Source organism: Alligator mississippiensis, chromosome 15, assembly GCF_030867095.1.
Source record: "Alligator mississippiensis isolate rAllMis1 chromosome 15, rAllMis1, whole genome shotgun sequence".
Classification (NCBI taxonomy): domain Eukaryota; kingdom Metazoa; phylum Chordata; order Crocodylia; family Alligatoridae; genus Alligator; species Alligator mississippiensis.
In genome coordinates this window covers 25,188,718-25,215,665 of record NC_081838.1, presented here as the reverse complement: position 1 = coordinate 25,215,665, position 26,948 = coordinate 25,188,718, and the positions used below count along the sequence as shown (strand labels likewise).

The 26,948-nt window shown below is 50.0% G+C and overlaps 1 non-coding gene across 1 annotated transcript; it reads right to left on the bottom strand.

Moving 5' to 3' along the window:
• Positions 1-21,602: 21,602 nt before the first annotated feature.
• Positions 21,603-21,675, bottom strand: TRNAR-CCU (transfer RNA arginine (anticodon CCU)). Its single transcript has one exon. It is a non-coding gene; the product is annotated as a tRNA-Arg (tRNA).
• Positions 21,676-26,948: the final 5,273 nt, after the last annotated feature.

Genomic DNA, 26,948 nt, shown 5'->3' with positions numbered 1-26,948 from the left:
ATGAAGTCCATCCCACTCAAGCATGTCTCTTGTTCGGAAGTGCGGGTCGTGGTCCAGAAAGCCAAAGCCCACTTCAGAACACCAGCTCTGAAGCCACAAGATGACCTCCCTGATGCAGGTCTCATGGCGTCGTCCACATCTACTCACTGGGAGAACACATGAGAAGACCACCTTTGCCCCTATCTCCTTCAGCTTGGCCCCCAGAGCCTTGTAGTCCTTCATGAGGTGATCTGGACTGTTCCCGGCCACATCATTAGTGCCCACATGGATTAGGACCATGGGGTAATAATCAGTGGGCCAGATGAGGTCCAGGATCATCTCTGTCACATCCCGAATCCGAGCTCCGGGCAGACAGGAGACCTCACATATCATGGGATCAGAATGACAGATGGGCCCCTCTGTACCTCTCAAGTGTCACAACCCAAAGTTGTGATTTGTTGCTTGTGTGTGCTTTGGCAATGCTAAATTATGTTCCCGCTAAAATTACAGCTTCCTTGCACGATCGAGTTCTCTGCTGCAGGAGAGAACTCCGGTGCAACGGGGAATTTCCCGCCAATTTGCAGCTTCTTTGCAGGGTGCATTTCTTTTGCATCTCAGAGATGCACAGTGCAAAGGAGTTCCCACCATTTGTATTTAGATTCGCGCCACATTATTGGCCAGTTCTGAATAAAGGCATACGTGGCGGCTAGCTATTGGCTTGCTAGCCGTACAAAAGGCTTGGGTAGTTTCCGCCCAAGTCAGAGAGAGAGGAAAACTGGAAAGAGACAGAACTCGCCAGGAGGAGGAGACTTCGCGCTGTGTGAAGATCTCTAAGCGATGTGGACCCTTGCGGACCCAACGCGCCTCTCTTAAGCAGGTAACAGAGGTCTGATCAGCCTTTGGCCTCTCCCCGTCGCCGAGCGCAATCCTAGACGTATCCCTTTCCTATATACCCAATTTTCAAACCCACGGAGTCTTAACAGCTCCGGGGGCCTGGGAACCGAACAGAGCCCACGGATCATCGACAACTCCGTGAGGAAAGAATTGTCAAACCCGCGACAACTCCGGGGCCAAAGAACCGAATTTGTCGGAGTCCTCCAACGAGGATTTAAGCGGAGCTGCACCTGGAAAACTGTCCAGCCTACACCGCGACCATCTTGGGTGTAAGTAAATAATCTTTTCAATCAACCACTACACGTTTGTGACTAATTCTAGCCCGCGCGTGCCTTGCCGCCACGTGGTTTTCTCTGGCCCCAGATGCCCGGGCTGCTGGCCACAGCCCGCGTGCGCAAAGATGGGCCCGGCTCGTCCCCGGCCCGCACATCAAGATGGAGTCGCCTATGATGAGCAGCCGGTATCTCCTCTTCTGGGTGTTCTGGCCTCCTCCAGTCTGTGCTGTACATGGAGTGGCCTCCCCTCCAATGGTTTCCTCCTCTCCTTCATCCTCCTCCAATGTTGCCAGGGCCTCGTACTTGTTCTCCAGCTGTACTGGGGGAGCTGATACTGCACCACTGTGAGCAGCCCTGGCTTCTGCCATTCTGCTGTGGAGGGCACCTCCCGGGGTGCTTCTCCATTCGATGCCTGGCCCTGCAGGGAGCAGAAATACCCGTCAACTTCGTCCACTGTGTCGTTGATCCCCCTCAGCCTGCTAACCTCCACCTGGAGCTCCCTCATCTGCCCCTCCAAGGCCTGAAGAAGGGTACATGTGGGACAGGTGGGGAAACCCCCACTCCCTGCCCCCCCCACCCCACAGGGCAACCCCCACAAGCAGGGGGGCAGGGCATCGCCAACCCCTCTTTGGGCCCCATCTGGGTGGACGCCTCAGAGGAGCCCCAGGTAGGCAGTGCCCCCCAGGCAGAGTCCCTAGCAGCACTCTGCATCCTTACCATTACTGTAGTGTGTGGTGCCTTCTTCTCTCCCTCGCCGAAGACTTCTTCCTGGCTCCCTGCCTGCCCTCCTGCGCAAACGCTGGCGTGCCCTTGCAGAGCTCGCCTGTTTGCGCGCTCTGTTCGCACGCACAGTTCGGGAGCGCAGCTCCCTGCTGCTCCCTGCTAAATGATATCCGGGGACTTTCCCTCTGGATCTGCTGCAGCTGTGCCTGCCCTCTCGCACTGCTTACCTTTCCAGCTGCTGTTGCTGCTGCCTCCACCACCGGTGCTGGTCAAAGGTTAGTGAGTCCCAGGCACGTGCGCTTGTGGCACATGTGCACCCGCTCGCAAGCCCCTGGTCCCAACTGCCACGGGCTGAGGCTTGCCACAGCTTTTAACAGCCACAGGTTTAAACTTCCCACGCTATCTGCCGCAGTCAATCAGGCTGCTCCGGACTTCCCCGGATGAGCCCATTAGTCGCTCCTCCCCCTGGGTTCCCCTCTCACAGGGGAAGCCTCAATCCCCTGGTAGCAGCTGCAGCTGCTGCCAGACGGGTTCATCAGGGAGCCCCCGATGGGCAGTCCCCTTTTCCTTCTGGGGGAAGTTCCCCCTTTACCTGCCTGCCTGCCCCCACCCCCCAGCCCCCCGGAGCCACCTGTTCATTGTTATAACCCTTTAAAACCCTAAGAGCTCTGCTGCTTCTTCCAGCCCCAGTGGGGCTACCAGCCTTGCTTACCCACCACTCCCGGGGTTCCTCCCCACTCTTTCTCTGGCACCTGTGTCCCTGGTTGCACAGCTCCGATCCTGGTGGGGGGTCAGCTTCTTACAGGATGACACAGCTCTCCCCTGTCCCAACACCCTGCTCTCCTGGCAAATTTCATCACAGTCTCCCCTGGCTTGGGCTGAGTGTGCCCCCACTCTCTCCAGGGTTGGAATCCACTCCTTTTCCCCCTCCTCTGAGCTTGTTTTCTTTCTTTTCCCACCCTCAGCTTTTATGGCTCAGTAGCAGCCAATCAGAGCCCCTGCTTTGCAATGTGGGATCTGGACACAACCTAAACACTCCATTAAGAAGCATGCATCCTGCACTGCATACCCTCCTGTCTGGTAAAGTTTATGCACCCTCTGCAAAGTTTTGCTGCCCCTTTCTTGCAGAGCTCTTAAGCACTGATCACCCACTCGGCTTGCAGCCAGGCAAACTTTGCAGCTGTTACATAAAGAAACACAAAAGCTTCAGATTGATGGAAACATAAAGAAACCATCAGAGACTAAAACGGAGAGAAGAAATTAACACAAAGCAATGAACATTTGTCTTGAGTTAATAGAGCACTGTTGATGGGAATTGATGAGTGTGAGGCCAGGATAAGGAACAGAATAAGGAGTGTGAGGGTGCTGGGACCTCACCCTCCAGTGGGGAATGAGAGTCCCGCATGAGACTCTCACTCAGGTCCCAGTGCTAGCTAGCTGGAGGAAACATCTGCAAGACATGGGACATGCCAAGGGGAGGTAGGAGCATGTACAGAGGCCCTTGTCATCAGGCCAGGTAAAGGGCAACCTCCTGCCTGATTAACATCTGATAATCTGGAACATCAAGGTGTGGCAGGAGAGACGGGTGGTTGGCTTGTCTGGAAACAAGTAGGCAGGCTTAGATTGAGATCAGCCTGGGATGCCCACTTGTTACAGCCTCCATACAGGTTGAGTACATTGAGTATTTCACCATACCACAGAAGCCATCTCTCACAGAAGGCTGACATCAGTGAAGAAATACAACATAACCTCAAATGTGCAAGTGCAGTCTTTGGACACCTAAAGAAACAGGAGTTCAAAAATCATGACATTAGATCCAAAACCAAGCTCATGGTTTATCAAGAAATAATGATCCCCACTTTGCTGTATGAAGCTGAGACATGGACAATCTACAGGAGACATCTAAAGCTGTTGGAGAAGTACCATCAATGCTGCCTGTGAAAGAGCCTCAGAATCCAGTGAGAGGAGAGATCCACCCATGTTAGCATCCTCCTGCAAGCAAACACCATGAGTATTGAGGGTGATGATGACCTGACATCAACTTCATTGGGCTGGCCATACCATATGGATGTCTGACTCCAGACCCCACAAAGCAAGTTTTATTCTCCCAACTCTGCCAAGGCAGACCGTCAATAGGAGGGCAGAGAAAGTGCTTCAGGGACATCCTCAAGGCCAACTTTAAAAAATGTAATATCAATATCAACTCATGAGAGAATATCACTCAGAACTGCCCCAAATGGAGGAAGAATCGGCTATAGGGATCTCAGTACTTTGAAACTTCATGACAACAACAGGAGATGGAGAAGTGGTAGTGGCAGAAACAGAGCTGGTTGTGCATTTTCCTTACAGGTTATGCTAGGGAACAAGATAATTTTGAGCTTGGTATTCAGAGCAGAGATGGGAATCTGTAGTCAGCTCTTTTCTTTTCCTACATCAGATGTCCCATCATCACCGCAGACCAGAGCTGAACTGGTGAAGTTTCTTAATATAGATTCATAGTTTCATAGGTGCCAGGGTCAGAAAGGACCTCAACAGATCATTGAGTCCAACCCCCTGCCATGGGTAGGAAAGAGTGCTGGGCAGAGATGACCCCAGCCAGATGCCTATCCAGCTTTCTCTTAAAGACCCCCAAGGTAGGGGAGAGCACCACCTCTCTTGGAAGCCCATGCCAAATTTTGGCCACCCTTACTGTGAAGAAGTTTTTCCTGATATCTAACCTAAATCTGCTCTCTGTCAGTTTGCGACCATTGTTCCTTGTTACCCCTAGAGGCGTCCTGGTGAACAGAGTATCTCCAATCCCTTGCTGCATCCACTTAATGAGTTTGTAGGCGGCCACAAAATCACCTCTCAGCCATCTCTTGCAGAGGCTGAAGAGGTCTAGGTCCCTCATTCTCGCCTCATAGGGCTTGTCCTGTAAACCCCTTTTCATACAAGTGGCCTCCTCTGGACCCTCTCGAGTCTATCAACATCCTTCTTGAAGTACGGTGCCCAAAACTGGATGCAGTACTCCAATTGTGGTCTGACCAATGTCGCATAGAGGGGAAGTATCACCTCCTTGTATCTATTTGTCATGCATCTGCTGATGCATGGTAAGTGCAGTTAGCTTTGCTGATGATTTTGTCACACTGACGACTCATGTTCCTCTTGGAGTCCACTATGACTCCAATATCCCTTTCCGCTTCTGTGCTGCTGAGAGGGTCATTCCCCAGCCAGTAAATGTGCTGGATATTTTTGCACCTTAGGTACAGCACTGTGCACTTGTCTTGTTGTACTGCATCCTATTGTGTTCTGCCCACTTTTCTAACCTGTCCAGGTCTGCCTGCAATCGTTCCCTACCCTCCAGAGTGTGTACTTCACCCCACGGTATAGTATCATCTGCAAACCTGGACAGAGTACACTTCACACCCACATCCGAGTCACTGATGAAGATATTCAAGAATACAGGTCCAAGGACTGAACCCTGTGGGACCCCACTACCCACATCCTTCCAGGTCGATACTGACCCATCTACTACCACTCTCTGGGTGTGACCGCTAACCCAATTTGCCACCCACCGGAGTGTGTAAATGTCTATGTCACAGCCTCTTAATTTATTTATGAGAATGGGATGGGATACCTTATTGAAGGCCTTGCTAAAATCTAAGAAAATGACATCCACCTCTACTTCTGCATCTAAGCATTTTGTGACCCTGTCATAAAACAAAACCAGGTTGGTCAGGCATGATCTACCTGCTACAAATCCATGCTGGTTTCCCTGCTGCATTATTTTTCCTGCTGGACTCCCACAAATATGATCCTTCATAATCTTTTCTAAGACCTTTCCAAGGATGGAGGTGAGACTGACTGGCCTATAATTACTCAGATCCTCCTTCCTCCCCTTCTTGAAAATAGGAATCACACTGGCCCTTTTCCAGTCCTCCGGGACCTGACCCGAGCACCATAAGCACTCAAACAGCCGTGACAGTGGTTCTGCTATGACACCAGCCAATTCCATCAGTCCCCTCAGATGCAGCGCATCTGGGCCTGCTGACTTGAACATATCCAGTCCATCCAAGTGACTCTGCACCAAGTCAGCATCAACAGTTGGTGGGCTGGTGTCCCTCTGATACCCACCTAAGAACCCATGAGGAGACTTATCTTGAGCCCTGTTCAGGAACACTGAGGCAAAAAACTCATTGAATAGCTCAGCCTTGTCCCTCCTCTCTGTCACTAATTGCTCCTCCTTGTTCAGTAGGGGTCCTATGCTGCCCTGCACCTTCCTTTTATTCCCTACATACCTAAAAAAAAGACTTTTTGTTGTCTTTAATTTGTGTTGCCAGCCTCAGCTCTGTAGTTGCTTTGGCTTTCTAACTGCCTCCCTGCAAGTGCAGGCCAAGTAGGTACACTCCTCCTTGGTAGCTTCCCCCTGCTTCTACCCCCTATATGACTTCTTTTTTGCCCTTGGGCTTCCCTGGATTTCCCCGTTTAGCCAAGGAAGCTTTTTGGCTCCTTTTCCCCTTTTCTCTCCTACTGGGATAGTCTCCCTCTGTGCCCGAAGGATCGCTTCCTTTAGGAACGACCACCCTTCCTGGACTCCCATTTCTCCAATACTCTTCTCCTGCAGTGTGTCATTGGCTAGACTCCTAAGCACACTGAAGTTAGCCTTCCTAAAGTCAAGTGCTTCCACCCTACTAGTTATCTTACCCACCCGACACTACATTGGCCCTTTTCCAGTCCTCTGGGACCTGACCCGAGCGCCATGAGTGCTCAAACAGCTGTGCCAGTGATTCTGCTATGACACTAGCCAATTCCTTCAGTACCCTTGAATGCAGTTCATCCAGGCCTGCTGATTTGAACACATCCAATCCATGTAAGTGACTCTGCACCAAGTCAGCGTTGACAGTTGGTGGACTGGTGTCCCTCTGCTGCCCATCTAAGAACCCACGAGGAGACTTATCTTGAGCCCTGTTCAGGAACACTGAGGCAAAAAAACTCATTGAATAGCTCAGTCTTGTCTGCCCTCTCTGTCACTAATTGCTCCTCCTTGTTCAGTGGTCCTCTACTGCTGCTCAGCTTGACATTCAGCTGCCAAGAGTGGACAGGGGTAAGGGACAGATTTGGGGATCTGAAATCAAATCTATCTATTTATGTATTTAATAGTGTAAGAGTGATTATTGTCACTGTGATGATCCAGAAATGATGTGAGAGGCAAGCATTTCTTAGGGCAATGTCTTTTATTGAACCAACTTAGAAGCTGGGATAAACTTAGACAAGCTTTCAAATGCAAGTTCTTCCTCCAGTCTGATCACAAGGAGCCAGACACATGTATTTATTTATTAAATTTATATGCCACCCTTCCCAACAAAGGCCTCAGGGCAGATTACATTGGGTGCATCTACACATGCAATAAATTTGAAGTAAGTTTTCCACCTCAGGGAAAAAGCCTGCAGCATGCTCATAGGTTCAGCTGTGCTACACTCACTAGTACCACAGCTGAAAGAGACTTGAGGGTCGTGACTGACCACAAGATGAACGTGAGCCACCAATGTGATGTCGCAGCTGGTAAAGCAAACAAAACCTTGGCTTGCATCTATACATGCTTCTCATTTAAATCTCAGGATGTCATCCTCCCACTATACTCAGCCTTGGTGAGGCCTCAGCTGGAGTACCACATCCAATTCTGGGCTCCACAATTCAAGAAGGATGTGGAGAAGCTTGAGAGAGTCCAGAGGAGAGCCACATGAATGATCAGAGGGCAAGAGAACAGGCCTTATGATGACAGGCTGAGAGCCATGGGACTTTTCAGCCTGGAGAAGAGAAGGCTCAGGGGTGACCTGGTGGCTGCCTATAAGTACATAAGGGGTGTGCATCAGGATCTGGGGTAATATCTGTTCACCAGTGCACCCCAAGGGATTGTCACAGGGCACTAAGGTGCCTGCTCCATTAATGGCAGAAACTGCCTAGAGAGAGGGCCCTAGCAGTCAAGCAGGAACCCCACAGGTGCAGGTTACTGTGGCAGCAAGCTAATGAGGGAATTAGCCTGCACCTGCAGCCAGACAGCTGACCAGAAGAGGCAGGGCCCTGGGCCCATATAAACCTCAGGGCTGGGACTAAAGAGTCAGGTCCCTGCCAGCAGCCAAAGGGGAAGGAGCTTCCAGGAAGGAATCTCCCAGAGATGCTGCAGCTGCCCACTTAGAGCTAATGGGGCTTCAGGAGCTCACCAAGTACCCTTGCCTACAAGGCACTTAGTGCCAGGGTAGTTGTTTGACTCTTTTAAAGGGGCAGAGCACACCCTGAACTTTTTGTGTTATGTTATAGCCCAGGGGCTTATATTTTGGTTGCTGTCTTATAACACCGGTGGATTGGGCTGAGGCTATTGGGGAAGGAGGAGGCCTCATTGGGGACCCACTACAGTGTAGGGACCCCAGCGCCAATGGGGGCACTGTATTTGGAGTGAACAGACCCCAGCACCAGTGTGGGCACAGGATTTGGAGTGAAAAGACCCCAGCGCCAGGGGTGCAATGACAAAGGGGGTGTGCGGACCCTAGTGCCAGAGGGCGCCAAGAGAGAGAGAGACAGGGCTGTGGAGAGCCCAGTAATGACCAAAGGCCAAGCTAAATTAAGGCCTTGGAGGGACAATGAGTGAATGCCATCTGCGAGGCTTGGGGCATGGTAAAGGAGTGGTTTGGAGCCATGCATCTAGCCCATAAGGCTAAGGGTGTCCTGAGAGGGATCTATTTTTGGAGCGGGACCCAAAAAGGGTCCGAGAACCCACAGGATTCAGTGGGGTCCATCAGGACCGTGCCTGACATAAACTCAAGGGCAGCCTCCCTATTCATAATAATCACCAACAAGACATGGCAGGAGAGAAAGAGGGTGCCCATTGGGCAGGATTGGCACAGTCAAGGGAACCTAGAGGTGTCATGGCCATCCCTGAAGACCCCATCCCATGACAGGGATAACAAGGAATAATGGTCATAAACTCCTCCATGACCTTCAGAAATGGTACAGACGCCTACTCTGGATTCATTCAAGAAACATTTGGATGCTTATCTTTCTGGGATCCTTTGACCCTAGCTGACTTCCTGCTCCTGGGGCAGGGGGCTGAGCTTGATGATCTTCAAGGTCCCTTCCAGCCCTAATAGCTATGAAATCTATGAAATCTCTGGCTGTTACAGGCAAAACTTGTGACATAGGTGCTGGTGCAACTGTGTCTCCCTTAATGCTCAGTGGGGTAAAAAAACTACTGCAGGCCTGCTAGGCCCTGCTGCAGCCATGAAGCCTGCCAGCTGCCAAGGAGATTAGTACAGAGGGGTTCTGGGGCCCTGCACCTCTGGCCGTAGGCAGGCAAAATTCGTGACATCGGTGGGTGACACTGTCTGTGCTCAGGTGCGCCCTCCCTGGCGCTGGGGCCTCTGCACAACATGGCATTGTGCCCCAGTGAGGTCTTCTCCTCCCCTACAGCCTCAGTCCAGCCCACCACTGTAAATGGCAGCAGGTAAAAATAACATAGGTGGCTCAGCACCAATTACACCAGCAGCATCTAAGGTAGGCAAATGAAAGTGTCAGGCCCTTCTGAAGTAGGAGCATCTAGTGAGTAGGAGCATCTAGTGTATGTCTGTTAGGTGTGCCTTCACTGTGCAACTCTGTGTGTGTGTGTGTGTGTGTGTGTGTGTGTGTGTGTGTGTGTGTGTGTGTGTGTGTTCAGGTGCACCCTTCCTGGCACTGGGGCCTCTGCACAACACGGCAGTGTGCCCCAGTGAGGCTTCCTCCTCCCCTACAGCCTTGGTCTGGTCCACCACTGTAAACGGCAGCAGGTAAAAATAACGTAGGTGACTCAGCAGTTAGCACCAGCAGCATCTAAGGTAGCCAAACTGAACTGTCACAGAGCCTTTATTTTTATAAAGGAATTGACAGCAAGAAGTAAAGATATTGTGTTGGATATATGTTACTCATGGTGTGTGATGCCTTATCTTGTGTTTTTATGTTTATATGTTTATTATGGAAAAAAATTGAATAGTTAGAGAAATATACCTTGGAATGTTTTCAGGTTGAAAAATACTTTGCCAGGCTAAGGCAGTACCTGCAGTTGGTGTGTCTCCTGGTCCTGGATGGAAGGAATAGTGAAGAAGCCAGAGGCTGGCCTGGCCCGCTATGCAGGCAAGAAAGTCAGTCAGTGAAAATGGAAATGGAGGCATCAGGGGGTGAGGGACAGGCTGGGGTGGGGGGTGTGGCTGGCCAGTAGGGGGAGCTCCTGCGTTAAGCCTCCCACCTCACTATGCCCATCCACCTTCCAGACTCCACGTGTCTCTCCAGGGGCGCCTAAGCCCTGGCAGACCTCCTTTTGAGCCCCACCACTGAGTCTGGGGGTAACGTGTGCTGCCACCACCCTGAGAAGGGACTGTCTGGGTCCTGTATCCTCGGGGAAACACAGGCCTAATAGTCCTACCAGTACTCGACCCAATACAAGAACTTGGGGCACTTCCCCAAGTTGGGGGCTAAAAAGGATAGTCTCCCTTATTCCGCAGACCCAAGGGGCCTCCTAGGCATAATTAAACCCACCCCTCAATAAGTCTCCTACACCAGTCACAAAGGAGAACTTTATTGGTTACAGAGGGTAGGGTTAGAATAGGGTACAGGGTAGAGCAATATCAGAGAAATCCCATAGAGCAAACTCCTGTGGTTGGGGTAGCCTTTGATCACGCATCTGAGCTACTGCAAGCTATATATCTAGTTGGATCTCAGTTAGCTTACTCACAAGTATCATCCAGAGGCAGGTGGAGATTCCCTCTGGAGGCAGGCAGTTCCTTGATCATGAGTTTTGAGAGAGAGAGCAAGTTTCAGATGGCTCAGCACTTCTTTGGGGGCACATTCCTCACCAAAAAAACACTCTGCCTCCAGTCTCTCAGGTCCTGACAGAGAACAATTTACAAACCACTTTTCACAGCTGGGCCTATGAACTTTACTTCATCAGCCTCCTACGTACAGAAACTCATGGACTCAGTATAGATTAGACAATGGAATTCTGACACACTGCAACCTGCCGGACATCTGACTCGCCAGGTACCTCTGCACTTTTGCCTGCGCTACTACATCCCCCACCCCACCACCCCCCACCCCAGCACCACCCTGCCCGGTGAGCCAGTCCTGCACCAAGCAGTTCACGGCTGCCATGATCTCTGCTGCTGTGTGGGACTCATCATAGATTCATAGAGTCATAGATGTTAGGGTTGGAAGGGACCTCAATAGATCATCGAGTCCGACCCCCTGCATAGGCAGGAAAGAGTGCTGGGTTTAGATGACCCCAGCTAGATGCCTATTTAACCTCCTCTTGAAGACCGCCAGAGCAGGGGAGAGCACCACATCCCTTGGGAGCCCATTCCAGACCTTGGCCACTCGAACTGTGAAGAAGTTCTTCCTAATGTCCAGTCTAAATCTGCTCTCTGCTAGCTTGTGGCCATTATTTCTTGTAACCCCCAGGGGCACCTTGGTGAGTAAAGCTTCACCAATTCCCTTCTGTGCCCCCATGATGAACTTATAGGCAGCCACAATGTCGCCTTTCAACCTTCTCTTGCAGAGGCTGAAGAGGTCCAGGTGCCCTAGTCTCTCCTCATAGGGCTTGGCCTGCAAGCCCTTAACCATACGAGTGGCCCTTCTCTGGACCCTCTCCAAGTTATCCACATCCCTCTTGAAGTGTAGCACCCAAAATTGCATACAGTATTCCAACTGCGGTCTGACCAGCACCCGATAGAGGGGAAGTATCACCTCCTTGGATCTGTTCGTCATGCATCTGCTGATGCACGATAAAGTGCCATTACTTTCCTGATGACTTTGTCACACTGCCGACTCATGTTCATCTTGGAGTCCACTAGGACTCCAAGATCCCTTTCCACTTCCGTGCTGCTGAGCAGGTCGTTTCCTAGGCAGTAGGTATGCTGGACATTTTTCTTCCCTAGGTGCAGCACTTTGCATTTCTCCTTGTTGAATTGCATTCTGTTGTTTTCTGCCCACTTGTCCAACCTGTCCAGGTCTGCTTGCACCTGTTCCCTGCCCTCTGGCATGTCCACTTCTCCGCACAGCTTTGTGTCATCTGCAAACTTGGACAGAGTACACTTCACTCCTTCATCCAAGTCGCTGATGAAGACATTGAAGAGTATTGGTCCAAGGACCGAGCCCTGAGGGACCCCACTGCCCACACCCTTCCAGGTCCTGACCCATCCACTATGACTCTCTGGATACCACCCTCCAGCCAATTCACCACCCACCGGACTGTGTAGTCATCCAAGTCACAGCCTCTTAACTTGTTCACCAGTATGGGGTGGGATACCATATCGAAGACCTTCCTGAAGTCTAAGTAAACGACGTCAACCCCTCCTCCTGTGTCCGGGCGTTTCATAACCTGGTCATAAAAAGAGACTAGATTGGTCAGGCACGATCTGCCTGCTACGAACCCGTGCTGGTTTCCCCTCAGCATAATTTGTCCTGCCGGGCTCTCGCAAATGTGAGCCTTGATAATTTTTTCAAAGACTTTGCCAAGGATGGAGGTGAGACTGACTGGCCTATAGTTGCCCGGGTCCTCCTTCCTCCCCTTCTTGAAAATGGGGACCACATTGGCCCTTTTCCAGTCCTCCGGGACCTGGCCCATGCACCATGAGTGTTCAAATTTTACTGCCAGTGGCTGTGCAATGACATCAGCCAGTGCCTTTAGTACCCTCGGATGGAGCTCATCCGGGCCTGCCGACTTAAACACATCCAGTTCCTCCAAGTGTCTCTGCACCATCTCAGGGTCAATGCATGGAAGTCTGGAGCCTTGCTGCTGCCTCTCTACAATCCCAGTGAGAGCCTTGCCTTGCCCCTTGCCTAGGAACACTGAGGCAAAGAACTCGTTGAGGAGTTCAGCCTTGTCCCCCCTGTCCATCACCAATTGCTTCTGCCCATTTAGCAGGGGTCCTATTCCACCCTGGGCCTTCCTTTTACTCCCTATATATCTAAAAAACAATTTTTTGTTATCCTTAACTTGGGATGCCATCCTCAGCTCCATGGTAGCTTTGGCCTGTCTAACTGCCTCCCTACAAGCATGAGCAGAGGAGGTATACTCCTCTTTAATAATCTCTCCCCGTTTCCACTTTTTATATGCCCCCCTTTTTGCCTGTAGGCTGCTCTGTATTTTTCTGGTCAGCCAAGGAAGCCTTTTGGCCCCTTCCCCCCTTTTTCCCCACATCAGGATCGCCTCCCTTTGTGCCCGAAGGATCATCCATCACCTTGGCTTGAAAGAGAGCCCACCAACAGCCTGACTGTTCAAATCAGTGCCTTGTGAGGGAGAGGTAGGCATGATCTCCACCCCAGCTGCTCCAGATGTCCAAGGTGAAATGTAAGGCCACCTGTGGACCTGCCTTGTGCAGCTCCTCCCTCAAGTACTCCCTGCATGCCTCATACAGGGATGGCACCACCGTCCTAATGAAGGCAGGGCATGTGGGCATTTGATATGATGAGGCCACGAGCACCATGAGCCGTCTGAACCCTGGCTACTCAACTAGGGAGAATGGCTGGCCATCAATAGCAAGCACCTCCCCAGTGATCTGGGTGAGCTCGCTCGCCTTTGGAACGCACCTCACTTTCTGTCTGCTTTTCCCCCATGGATCCAGAGTGGCCTGCCTCTGCTTTGCGGGGACAGGGGCTTTGGAGTAAGAGGGGGACTTCCCTTTGGGCATGCTCCTGCTGGTGCCAGGCTGAGGAGGAGCAAGGGTAAGAGGGTGGTGCCTGCAGAGATGCATCAGCATCCCCATGGTGCTCATATATTTTGTTCCCTTGCCCCGGCTGGTTTTGGCTCAGCAGTGCAGGCAGATGGCATACGTGGGATCATCTGCCAGCTCAGAATGATCCCAGACTACACTACCCGCTCACTTCTGGGGTGTGGCTGCATCTGTGGATGCTGCTGTACTTTCCCTGTCTTTAGCAGGCAAAGGCACAGTAAGAGGAGGAGCAGACCGGCTACGCCGCTTGCCTCCACCTGTACAGGAACCTCCTCCAAAGTGCCTTCTGGGGAAGGAGACCTGGCTCTAGGGGAAACTTAAGGGATGTCAAGCACAAACTCAGCTGATTCCCACTCCTTCCCCAGAATTTCCCTTGCTATGGCACTGAGATCCAGTTCCAGCACCAGCTCTTCCTCTGGCACTGGAAGGCTCAGTATGGGAAGTGAAAAAGGGATGAAGTAAGCTGCCATGCTGTTGCTGGTGCTGATGCTTGTTGTTGCCATCATGGTGGTGGGGGGGGTGGTGCTCATGGAGTGGACGCAGTCTCGGGCACAGGCAGCGGCAGTGGCACTGCTCCCCTCTCCTTGCTGCTTGTAGCAGCCTCATCCCTTTTAGCTGGAGGAAAGAGGCTGTGTCTCAGTTTGCGGCGGGGAGGGACTTAAAACTCTCTCTCTACCTCCTCTTCCGCCCCTCCCTGAAGGCTGGCCAGTGTGGCCACCTGCCTTTCCACCATGCTTCATGGTGTGTTTCATGTCTTCCTTTTCTACAAATATATAAATGTATTTGCATTCCTATATAAATTCAAAAATGTAGGTGTCTGGTACAAATAAGAAATGTTAAATGGCAAGTTATATGGCTTAGCACCTGTATAAATTCAAAAGTGTGGGAGCAAGAGCACTAGTGGTAGTAGTAAGGGTGTGTGTGATGCAAATAAAAAATGTGAAATGAAACAGCAAGTATTGGCTTAGCCCCTGTGTGACCAGGTGGGGTTGACTGATGAAATCTCTCTCCCTGGGCTCTCCTGCCACGCTTTGGAATGATGGAAGAATAAGAAGTTAATTCCCCAGTGAGAGAGGGTGTAGTAAATCTCCCCAGAAGCAAGATAAAAGAAAATTGGTTTATTAGTAACTTCCCCACAGGTTGTGGAGAACCCTGGCTGTTCTCACAGCTCACGGTCTTCCTTTTGCCCTCCACCACTGTGCAACCCACTCCCCCAAGCCAGTCAGCTCCACGCCAGTCCCACTCTCTTTTCTCTTTCCTGCTGGTACCAGCAGATCCTTTCTCCATGGAACCTACTTTCAGCCAATCAGTTTCTCCTTTCTTCCTCACCTTGCTTTGCTGTTCACCGTGGTTACATACACAAAGTCGGCCAGTCTTATCAGCAAGTTGCTCCAGCACTGGGTCTGCCACTCCTGGCATCCCCACTGAATCTCTCCACACCGTGCCCCAGAGAGCAAAGGAAAACCCCTTTTGGGACTTAAGTAGCTGCTGTTTCCTAATCAGTTAACATTCACCCCGGGTGTAATCCCCTTCTCAACTGTGTTTACTAAGTAGTTAACTTTTCCCTGTCCCTGACCTGACTCTCCCCTGCACTTGCAACTTTGCAACATCAAAGGAACAGGGTTGTCTCTGCCCTTTTACACCCTGTATAAATTCAAAAGTGTGGGGGCAAGAGCATTGGTGGTACTAGTAGGTGTGTCTGTGATGCAAATAAGAAATGTTAAATGACAAGTATATGGCTTAGCCCCTGTATAAATTCAAAAGTGTGGATGCAAGAGTGAGATGCAAGGTAGATGTGTGGTGCAAATAAGAAATGTATAAAAGCAAGTAGAAATATGGCTATGTCCCTATATAAATTCTATAATGTATGCTGCAAAGCTTTACATGTATAGAAATAAAATATAAATGAATTTCACTTCCTATATAAATTAAATCCTACGGTAATCCTATCCAATATAATTATAGAATTCAAAAGAATGAATCAATTAATATAATAAAATAAAAGAGCCTCAAAGAAAAAGGTATTCTGAATCTGAAATCCCTCTTGCTAGCAAGTAGGGAATCCTTTAGAAGACCAGTGCTGCTAGCTGTAGTTGTCTGACACTGAGCTGCTGGAACATACAACTCACTAACTGACACCAAGGCAGAAAGCAGGGCAGTTCAAACAATGCGGTCTTTTATCCATCCCTCCCCCAGAGCACTGGGATTGGAAGGGACCTCAGGGAAGGATGACAGTCACTGGCCAGCTACACAGTCAATAATGAGAGCACTCCTTCCCCCCTCTTCCCCCTCCCTCTCCTTATAGTTTCTGTTTCCTTGCAGGCAAGCCCAGCTTGAGCTTCAAAATTCAAAACATTTCGAAAATGTCAAAACGTTTCGACTTGCCTCATTTCATTTTGAGGTAGTTTCAAAGCTCTCTGTTTCATTTTGATGTCACTGTTTTGAGCTTGAAATGAGTCAAAACAGCATCAAAACGAAAGTGCTGGTGAAATTTCACACAGCCCTACTGTCCAGCTCCACCAGGCTGTGGGTGGTGGCAGGAGGTGAGGGAGGGGATGTCTGCGGCACAAGGATGCAGAAAGCGTACAGTCATGTGGCTAGGCAGCAGGCAGGAATCTGGCCCCTGGCTGGCTGGGATGACTGGGTGCAATTTATAACTATGGTCAATGTCTTCATGTGTGTTTAATCATGATAAATTACCCCAGTGTAAAATAGCACTGTCCCTGACAGTACTATCTTACTGTGGCATTAATTAGTTTACTGCAGCTTAATACTGATGAACATGTAGACAGTGATGCTTTACTCCCTAGCTAATTAGTCTACTCTGTAGATAAGTACATGTGTAGATGCAGCCACTAAGAGAAAAACATAACTGATAAAACAGGAGAGCAAAATAATTTATACAAAAAAACCCACTGAAATAAAAAATAAAACAATACCCCTGTAATAGGGCGTCTCTGGCTCCCTGTTACTTTAAGGCAGGGATGGGCAAAATGATGGATCTGCCCATGCAACTCCTGGTCAGTCTCCATGGAAACTCTGGGATCATGGGGTCATGACAGAAAGGAGCCATGACACCACAGATATGGGGCTCTGCCCTGGCCTTAAGCTGTCATGGCCCCATGATCCCAGGATCTCCATGGAGACTGGCCAAGAGCCACACAAGCAGGGCGAGCAGCTAGGCAGGGAGCTGCTCCAGAACCAGGGCCAGGGCTGGGGCCAGGGCCAGAGTCAGGATCTGGGGGCCATGACAGCACAAGGCTGGGGCCAGGGCAGAGCCACAATCAGCTTGCTGCACGCCCCTGCCCATGGAACCCACGCTCATCTTAGGGGCATGTGGGGGGTAAATCACAGTTCTGCCCCAGCCCTGGCCCGACGCTGTCACGACCCCAAGATCCCGGGTCTCCATGGCCCTGCCCACCCACTTCGCTCCTGGCTGTGGCCCCGTTCCAGTCACTTGGCTGCATGCTCTACCCTCATGGGTCCCTCCCCCGTTGGTGTCCGAGAGAGTAGGGCTATAGGTCCTAGCCCAGCTGAAGATTTGGCCCTATTCGTTCTCTTGCAGAGATACGCCCCAGGTACTTCAAGAGGGAAGCTGGTCTGATGGGCTTTGGCAGCATGATGTCTAAAAAGCAGTGGTTTAGGGTTTAAATCTGAGGGGCCAAGGGTTACATTTTTGTCCAAGTGACATGTTTTGGGGGGCTTGGATGGGATGACCTCATGCGGCCTCTTCCTACTCAGCACTTCTGTGCTTTATGATTTACATCAGCTGGGTGCCTGGCCCCATGGATTAGAGACAAAAGGCAGAATTTATTTCCCAGGGTGAAAAATTCCCTCCTGAAACCTGGAGACATGGCTATTCATGGTGGGGTCCTGGACACCCCTCACCCCTAGTTGCTGTGCTGTGGGTGTCACTACATTCCTCCTCCAGATACTCTGATCCCAGAAGCAGTTCAGTCTGAATCACAGCCATGAGCAGTATGAGAGCAGGAGACTTTACACTGAAATGGTGCATTTATTTCTCATGCATGTGTGGGCCAGTGTGGTCATTACTAGGCACAAGCTTCTAACTAGCATCTAGCTGTTTAATCACATTGATGCATATACGTCAACCCTCTAGTTGGACAGACCAAACTCCTCTTTCTGTACCCCCTACATACATATCAGGGAAAAGTCTTCACAGTTAGAATAATGAGGCAGTAGACTAGATGCCCAGGGAAGATGTGGACACTCCATCACTGGAGCTGTTCAAGAAGAGGCTGGACAGACACTGATCAGTGTAGTGATATAGCTGTAGTGATGCCTCTGTTCTATGCAGATTTCCCAGGCTTCTGGCCTTTGCTGCTTGACCCCCTTCCCTTCTTTCTTGCAACATGAGTCATGGTGTTTGTAAGCCTTCCTCAGAGGCATTGAGTTTTTGCCACAGCCAGGGCTGGGGATGGGGACTGGGCTGTGCCAGTGCTTCTGCTAGGACTCACCCCCGAAGGGTCCTAGCTGGAGGGTCGTGCCCCCTCTGCTCATGGTCAGACCGATGCTGCACTGGGGTCAGGAAGGAATTTTACCCCCATAGCCACATTGGTACAGACTTTGGGGGGTTTCATAGATTCATAGGTGTTAGGGTCAGAAGGGACCTCAGTAGGTCATCAAGTCTGACTCCCTGCCCTGGGCAGGAAACAGCGCTGGGGTCAGACAACCCCAGGTAGGTGCTTGTTCAGTCTCCTCTTGAAGACCCCCAAGGTACGGGGGAGCACCACCTCCCTTGGGAGCCCATTCCAGATTCATAGATTCATAGATTGTAGGTTGTAGAGTCAGAAGGGACCACAATGGATCATCATGTCCGACCCCCTGCCCCTGGCAGGAAAGAGGACCAAGGTCAGATGACCCCAGCCAGGTGACTATCTAGCCTCCTCTTGAAGACCTCCAAGCTAGGTGATAGCACTACCTCTCTTGGAAGCCCATTCCAGATCCTGGCCACCCTTACTGTGAAACATTTCTTCCTAATATCTAACCTAAATCCACTCTCAACTAGTTTACACCCGTTATTCCTAGTCACTCCCTGGGGTGCCTTAGTAAACAGCACTTCCCCTATTCCCCGTTGACCTCCCCTAATAAATGTATAGGCGGCCACAAGATCTCCCCTCAGCCGTCTCTTGTGAAGGCTGAAGAGATTCAGCTCTCTCAACCTCCCCCCATAGGGTTTATCATGAAGGCCACTAATCATGCGAGTGGGCTTCTCTGGACCCTCTCGAGATCCACCGTGTCCCTCTTGAAGTGCAGCGCCCAAAACTGGACACAGTGCTCCAACTGCGGCTTGACCAGTGCCGCATAGAGGGGGAGCATCGCCTCCTTTGTTTTATTAGTCATGCACCTGCTAATGCACAACAAGGTGCAATTGGCCTTGTTGATGGCCTCGTTACACTGCCGGTTCATGTTCCTCTTGGAGTCAATTATGACTCCAAGATCCCTCTCTGCCTCCAAGCTGCTGAGAAGGACACTCCCCAACCTATCGGTGTGCTGAGGGTTCCTCCTTCCCAGGTGGAATACCTTACATTTATCTTTATTAAAGTACCATCAACCATGACACAACACAAGACGACACACCTGAATCTGCCACTAGCAACCCTTACCGTAAAAAAGTTCTTTCTAATGTCCAACCTAAATCTGCTGTCTGTCAATTTGTGGCCATTGTTCCTAGTTACTCCAGGGGGTGCCCTAGTCAGTAAGCATCTCCTATTCCCTGCTGCCCTCCCCTGATGAATTTATAGGCAGCCCTAAGATCACCTTGTGTCTGGGGGGGTTGCCTTCCTCTGGAGTTGGGGCCTGGCTTCTACCTGGGATCTCTTGAGCGTATGGAAACAAACTTTTGTAGAAGCAGGACATTGGCTGCCATGGTCCCCCTGCTTTGCCTGTGGTCGTCAGGTGTGTCGTCTTGTGTTGTGTCATGGTTGATGGTACTTTTACTGAGGGTGTGTCCACACATGCATTTAAGTGTGCCTAAATTTAATGCACATTAGCTTAATGCACATTAAGCAGGTTAAGGCTAGAGTCTACATGTGCAGGCTTTAAAGTACATTAATGCTGTGTGTGGACTGACTTGGGACTAAAGTTAGCCCCAAGTCAGTCAACACACAGGATTCATGCGTTTTAATGCGTCTACATGTGCGTTAATGTGCTTTAACTATTTGCACCTAAATTTGATACCTACATTTGCAGGTAGACTCAATTAACTGAGTCTGTTCCACATGCAAGCTGACGCACACTGTGCTGCATTGCGCGCAGTTGTATAAGTAGCAAAATGCGCATTAGTGCACAGAAAATGGTGGTGGTACACTTTTGAACTAAAACACCTTTGAGATGTTTCAGTTCAAAAGCACGCTGCCACCATTTTCTCAGCGCTGACACACGTTTCGCCACTTATACAGCTGCATGTGCCACAGCACCAAGCGTCTTTAAAAGTGCCTGGGGCTGCAGTGCAAGCATATGTACAAATGCCCAAATAGCCTAAATTCATCATTTTAATGCACATTAAAGGAGCACACATGTAGACACACACCCTTACTACACATTAATTTAGGCTAATGTGCATTAAAGCCTCACATGTAGACACACCCTGAAAGTTTAAATTATGGGTTTGTCTAGGGTGACTTGGATAGAGATATTCCCGCCTCAGGCAGGGGGTTGGACTAGATGTGACCTCTGAAGGTCTCTTCCAGCTGACTTCTCTAGGTTTCTATGATTTTATCATAGAGTCTAGCCAAGTTCACACAAGATTAAATGGTTCAGCGTTAAAGCTGGACACATCTGTATTAGAAGTAAGGCATACATTTTTCACTCTACATGGCACTAAACAAGTTCCTGAGGCCTTGCCCTGCCCTGTCATGGCTCCCCCTGTTGCATTTCAGAGATCCCTGGGCTGTTATACTGAACAGCACATCACTGAGGAGGAACCCAAGTGGCTCATTGCAGAGGTTCAAACTCCATCCATTTATATATACCATAAGTTTGAGATTGAGATAGACAGATAGGTGCAGTATCTTCCTGTTCAGGTTGAAATCCTCTTCCCCTCCCCAGTAGCACACCTGTTTTTACAGCAGCTTCCCTTCCGTGAAATTAGCCAGTGAGACCAAACCAGACCCTTCCTAAAAGCACTGCCTGCAGGATGTGCTGCTCTTTGATTATCCTGATCCAATCTTTATCCATGAATCCTAGTTTTGCCATTTGGGTAGTGCAGTGTCTGCAGTGTCTGGACATGACACAGAGTGGGTTCACAGAGACATGGTTCCAAATAATACTTGATTACCCAGGGGTATGCTTGAAACCTTCCAAGAGGTTTACACTATTCTAAACCATGTGGATGCTTGCAGTTCAGAGCACATAAAAATAGCCTAGGGGTTCCCTGCATCTGTACCGCCAACCTCAGGGGTCCCTGCTAGCAGCAGAGATTTCCACACCCCCCTCTGCGATTTCAGTACTTGCTATGCAAAATGTTATCAATTGTATTGGGAGCACCAAAGAGACCACAGAGATGAGCTGAGAGTGATTAGTACCTAAACCTGGAAGCTCCTGCCTATTGTTCCAGCTCAATCTGCATACTCACAGAGCTCCAAGTGCCTCAACACATGAGACTTTCCTGCCCAGGAGAACATCCATCACATCATCCTCCTGAGAAATATGAAATATCATAATCGGAAGGAAACATAGTTCAACATCCTGCTTGACACCAGAGAACATTGAAGTAAATAGACTGTTCTAACTTTTATGTGAGCCTAATTAGCACAAAATGAACTATTCCAAACAGGAAACCTTATAGCACCTGCAGCTTGCCTGTAAAATATGCATTTTCCACTTAGGAGAAAAGTTACAATCTTTGCATTCTCCTATTCCTGAGGAAGGCTGTGTGTGCCCAGAAGCTTTCAAATAATTAATTTTTTTGCAAAAAAGTTGACCTAATAAAAGATGCAACTTCTGCCATGAGTTCTAATTCCTAAAAATCACATCTTACCCCAGGTGGGACTTGAACCCACAATCCCTGGCTTAGGAGGCCAGTGCCTTATCCATTAGGCCACTGGGGCTACATGAAATATATCAATTATTTGTTGTACAGGCAATTTTCTTGGGTTGGATCAATCACATTTTCCCCTACACAGGACTTAGAGTAATGTAGACACTGCCTCTCACTCTTCTCTCCAGCCCCAGTGACCCTAGAGGACATCATCCCATCTCTTCCAAACCTCTGATAATGAGGCCTCTGACTCAGGTGCCTTCCAACTGCTCCTAGCTGTCCTTGTTCTGGGCTGTAGGCTGTACTGGGCAGGAAAGTTCAAACAAGAGTTTGCTGGGAAGTCATTGTTTCCCAGGACATTTAGGAGTCCCTTCTTCCTTAGGGCCTTGTCACACCTTCATTTGAGGTGGCTTCTGGAGCTCTCAAGCCCTGGATTGTCCACACATAGTTTTAACCACACTTTAAGCGGCTTAAATTTATGCTACTCCAGGGCAGACTTATCTCTGATCTGTGTTACCCAACTCCTGTTTCATTAATGTGTGGCCGCTTCCCACAGATGAGCTTCCCAAGTTGCAGTCCTCCAGCATCCCAGGATGCAGAGTCCCCTCTCCTACCCTCCTGTTTTGTGTAGGTAAACTTTCCACCCTCTGAACTCTACTGTCCAGGGGGTGGTTCTGGCACCAAACCAACTCCCTGACCCCAGAGTATGAGTTACCAGCCTCCAGGGTGCAACCCGTGCAAACAGGCTGTAGAGGACATGCCAGCTATCCAGGTTGCAGGACACAGACAAGTCCATAAGTGGGATCTAAGCTGGGTGGGGAAGGGGAAAGGTAGGGGGCTGGATTAGGTCCCCATGAGCTGGGACTTCCTTCCTGGGGCAGGATCAGTAGCTCCCCCAAAAGCACCTTCCCTCACTGTTCCCAGCTCACGGCCACCCTGGGCATGCAGGCAGCAGATCTCAGTTCTGCCCCTGCTCTGGACCACTGCCACAAGATCCCAGCCCCCGGAGTAGCTCCCCACCCAGCTGTGCACCCTGCCAGTGCTGCTGAATGGAAACCCTGGCCCCACATTGTCAGGACCCCACAGCTCCTGGGTCCCCATGAAAACCGACCACAGTGATGCAGGAAGGGACTGCTGGGAAATGGAATCTCACGTAGGCCTGATCTGGCCCATGGGCCAGACTTTGCCTGTCCCTGTCCTAACCAGTATCCCAGCCTGGCTTTGTTCACTAAAGGCCTGCCTGAAGAGGGGAGTTTCACAGTGCTTCTGGAAGATGCCCCGGCTTGGTCCTGGCAGCCTCAAGAGAGGGGGGTGTTCTGGAGCTGAGGAGTGACTGCTGAGAGCAGTCTCCCACGTTTGCAGGGAGCAGGCCTGGTGTAGTGATGGCACTTTCAGGTGGTTGCTTTGGGCTCTTACATTTTTTAAGATGATGTATCTGATGAGCTAAAGGAACTTGCCATTCAAAATGGTATCACATGCCCTAGGTAGGGGAGAGAAGAGACAGGTGAAAGAAACAGAGGAATGGATAACTCTACCTCTCACCTCAGGTGGGACTTGAACCGCTAATCCCTGGTTTAGGGAGGGATTTGGCCACTAGGGCTAAGGAAGAGAAGGATTATAAAAGGAGACTCCCCAAATGAGAAGGGAGTGAGTGACCAAGGGGAACAAACAGGGCAGTTTGCAAGGAGTTCACTGGGAGCAAGAGGAGGAAGGGGAAAAGGAGCCAGTGCCAGGCACCAGATCCTGCCCTAGGAAGGTAAGTGAGCCAGGGCTGCTTGTGTTTGGTTTGCTGAGTGTTAATTCAGCTGTGTGTTTGGGTGGACACCCTCCAGGTCCTGAGAGAAGGACTACCACAGGTCAGCATAGGTGACCAGGACCATCTGGAGGCTCCTCTCACCCTGGCTGACCTCTTGGATGCCCTCCACCTGCTGCCCACCAATGCAGTGCCAGGCATCAGTGGGCTGACTGCAGAGTTCTTCCACACATCTGGACGTCGTTGCATTTTGAGCCAAGTCTGAAAGGAATGGGGAGCTCCCCGCATGAATCAGGAGGACTCTGCTAAGGCTTCTGCTCAATAAGAAGGACCTCTACAACCTGAGGAACTGGTGTTCAAGCTCCCTCCTCTGCACAGACTGCAAGGTGGTAGTGAAGGCCATCTCATTGTGCCTGAAGTCCACGCTGGCAGTGGTGATCCACCCTGACTAGACATACACTGTGCTGGGGAGAACCATCTTTGACAACCCGGACCTGCTCCGGGACCTCCTGGAGCTCATGTGCCAGGAGGGCCCGTCATTCGCCCTCCTGTCTCTCAACCTGTCCCTTCCAGCGGCCCATTCTTTGCTCTTCGGGCCATAGGAATGTGGAAGGTGGGGCTGGTTTAAATCATCACTAAGGCCCTAGGGCAGCTCTCCTACATCACTGTCTGCCTCCCCAATGGCTTCCAGGCCCATGGCATTGAGTCTTTCAGGAACTACTACTTCAGGGATGATGCACTGAAGACATGGGAGGCCATGGAGAGGTGAGGGGATTGGTAGATCAGGCTGTTGGAGGGACATCAGGCCTAGAGAGGATTATCCCACCTGCCATGTACCCTGGCATCCTGGCTGTCCCAGCCCCTGGTCTCTCCCCAGCTTTGTCTCCAAGATCATGGGGTTCTACTACAGCAGCGATGCTCTGATGCAGGACAACCACAAGCTGCAGGCCTGGGTGGGTGAGGTCTTTGTCAAGGGCTTCCCAGGCAGACAGTCCTTCGGTAAGGCCCAGAGGTAGGTCCTCATGCCCAACAAGGTGCTGCCTCCAGGGTCCCATAACCAAGGCCAAGCTCAGCCTCCCCTTTCTTTAATACCAGCTGGTGGACCTTTCTTTAATAACAGCCCTTTCACAGCACCAAAGGTAGTCTCACATTTGGGTAACCACTGAATCCCCTGCAGTGCTCCTTTCCTCAACGGCTCAGTCAGTGGGGCTGTGATAGCCACAAATCATCGGATGAAATGCCAATAGCAGCTGGCCAAGCCCAGAAATGGCTTTACCTGCATTTTCATTGTTGGCACTGGTGCCTCCACCAAGGCCTTTACCTTGTTGACTAAGAGTCTGATTTTACCATTGCCTAGTATATGTCCCAGGTATTTAGTCTCATGGCTGCATCTACATGAGACACAAATTGCGTGGTTGTTACTGTGCAGTCTTTTAGTACTTGCTTACCCAAGTACTAAACAACTGTGCGGTAACCAGTGTTACTGCCCAGTAGCATCCCGGCATGGTTTCATGGTGATGCCGACTGCACAGTAGCTTGTTACTACCGCTCAGTAGCATCACATCACAGTTTATGCCCTGTGACGCTACTGCACAGTAGTAACAAGCTACTGCACAGTAAGCGTTTTGTGTAGACACAGCCATAATACCCCAGGTGATACTTAGCTGGATTAGCCACTCATATTGACTGCAACATTTCTTTCATCCGCTGGAAGTGGTCCACCCACATACTGGTAAATATGACCATGTCCATCCAGACAAACAGCCACTTCGTCTGTTGACTGTTGGAAGGTGACCAGGGCTCCATGTAGACTGAAAGGTAACGTCTTGAAGTAGTAGAGTCCCCAGGGTGTTGCAAAGATTGTAACTCCCCGAGACGCTGGATCCGGAGAGATTTGCCAGTGTCCCTTGGTGATTATATACTTTCCATTACATATTCCCTCCACCATTTCATCTATTCTGGGCATAGGTGTACACGTCACATTTCAAAACTGCGTTGACGTTTTGGAAGTCCTTGGAAAAAAGGATGGTGTGGTCAGGCTTTGGCAACAATGGGCTGCTCCACTCACTGCCCCATTCCTCAATTACCCCTAAGTCAAAGATCTTTTTATCTTCTTGTTTTAGCATTTCCCTCAGTCAGACTCAGATTCTCAAGTGTCCATTTTAAATTGCCCAGCCTAGCTTGAGGTTAATCCAGTGTTTTATTACTGTAGTCTGGCCCTGACGCCCAGTAAACACCTCTTTAAATTCTTCCAGGAAGCTTTTATTTCCATCCATTGAGTCTGGATCAACATCTCCCCTAGCTTGAGGCCCACTATCAGACCTGAGAGGGGATCCAGAATCCCTAGGCCAGCTTCCAGTAGACACATAGAGACCAGACAGGCCTTTTGGGCTTGGTTTTAGCAGGTTAACATGGTTTATCTGTGAACCCCACCATTTGCGCACGAGGGCAAATTTCATAATTTACCTACCCGCCAACAGGACCTCAAAAGGTCCTTGACACTTAACTAGTAACTTACTCTTGGAAGAGGAAAGTAATATTAGGACTCTATCTCCTGGCTGGTAGACCCAGAGCTGAGTATTTTTTTATTATATTGCTGTTCCTGTTAGGCGGCTTCAAGATGTTTCTTTGCAAGGGCCCCCACCAAGTCTAACCTCCCCCACAGTTTTAGAACATATTGAATAATGTTTTGTGTCATGGTCCCCTGGGCCTGCCAGGACTCTGGCAGGAGGTCCAGCATGCCCCAGGGCTGCCTCCCATACAGTAACTCAAAGGATGAAAAGCCCATGGAAGACTGTGGAGCCTCTCATGTGACAAACAAGTAGGGCAATTTTGAGACTTCTCTGAAACCAACTTCCTCAACATCCCTTTCAGTGTTTGATGAAACCTTTTGACTAGGCCATCCAGCAGAGGTTTAGAACAGATGGGATGATGTGCTCTAGGATCACTGGGGCTAGAAAGAAGAGTGAGAAGAGGTGTATGCATTGGCTGGGATGATCTAATTGGGGCTGGTCCTGCTATGAGCAGGCGGGTGGACTAGATGTGACCTCCTGAGGTCCCTTCCAACCCTCATTTAATACAATTATATGATTCATTGCTAGGGTGTGTGTAGGAAGGTGTATTCAATTGAATCAAAGACAGATGCCTACACAACAAATCATTCTTCCCCATCAAATTAAGCTTTCTATATAGCCCTGGTGGCCTAATGAATAAGATACTGGTTTTCTAAGCCAGAGATTGTGGGTTCAGGTTCCACCTGGGGGGAAATAGGTGCTTAGCTTCAATACTCTGAGTACAATTAAAAATATTTTAAATAGCAAGTACTAAGGGAGAGGTCAGAAATCTCAGGTGCTAGCAGAGTACAGACACGGAGGACACTTAAACTATTTTTATGTGCTTTTGAACTGCAAGCATCCAGATTCATAGATGTTTGGGTCAGAAGGGACCTTAGCAGATCATCAAATCCAACTCCCTGCACTGGGCAGAAAACAGTGCTGGGGTCATAGATTCATAGATACATAGATGTTAGGGTTGGAAGGGACCTCAATAGATCATCGAGTCCGACCCCCTGCATATGCAGGAAAGAGTGC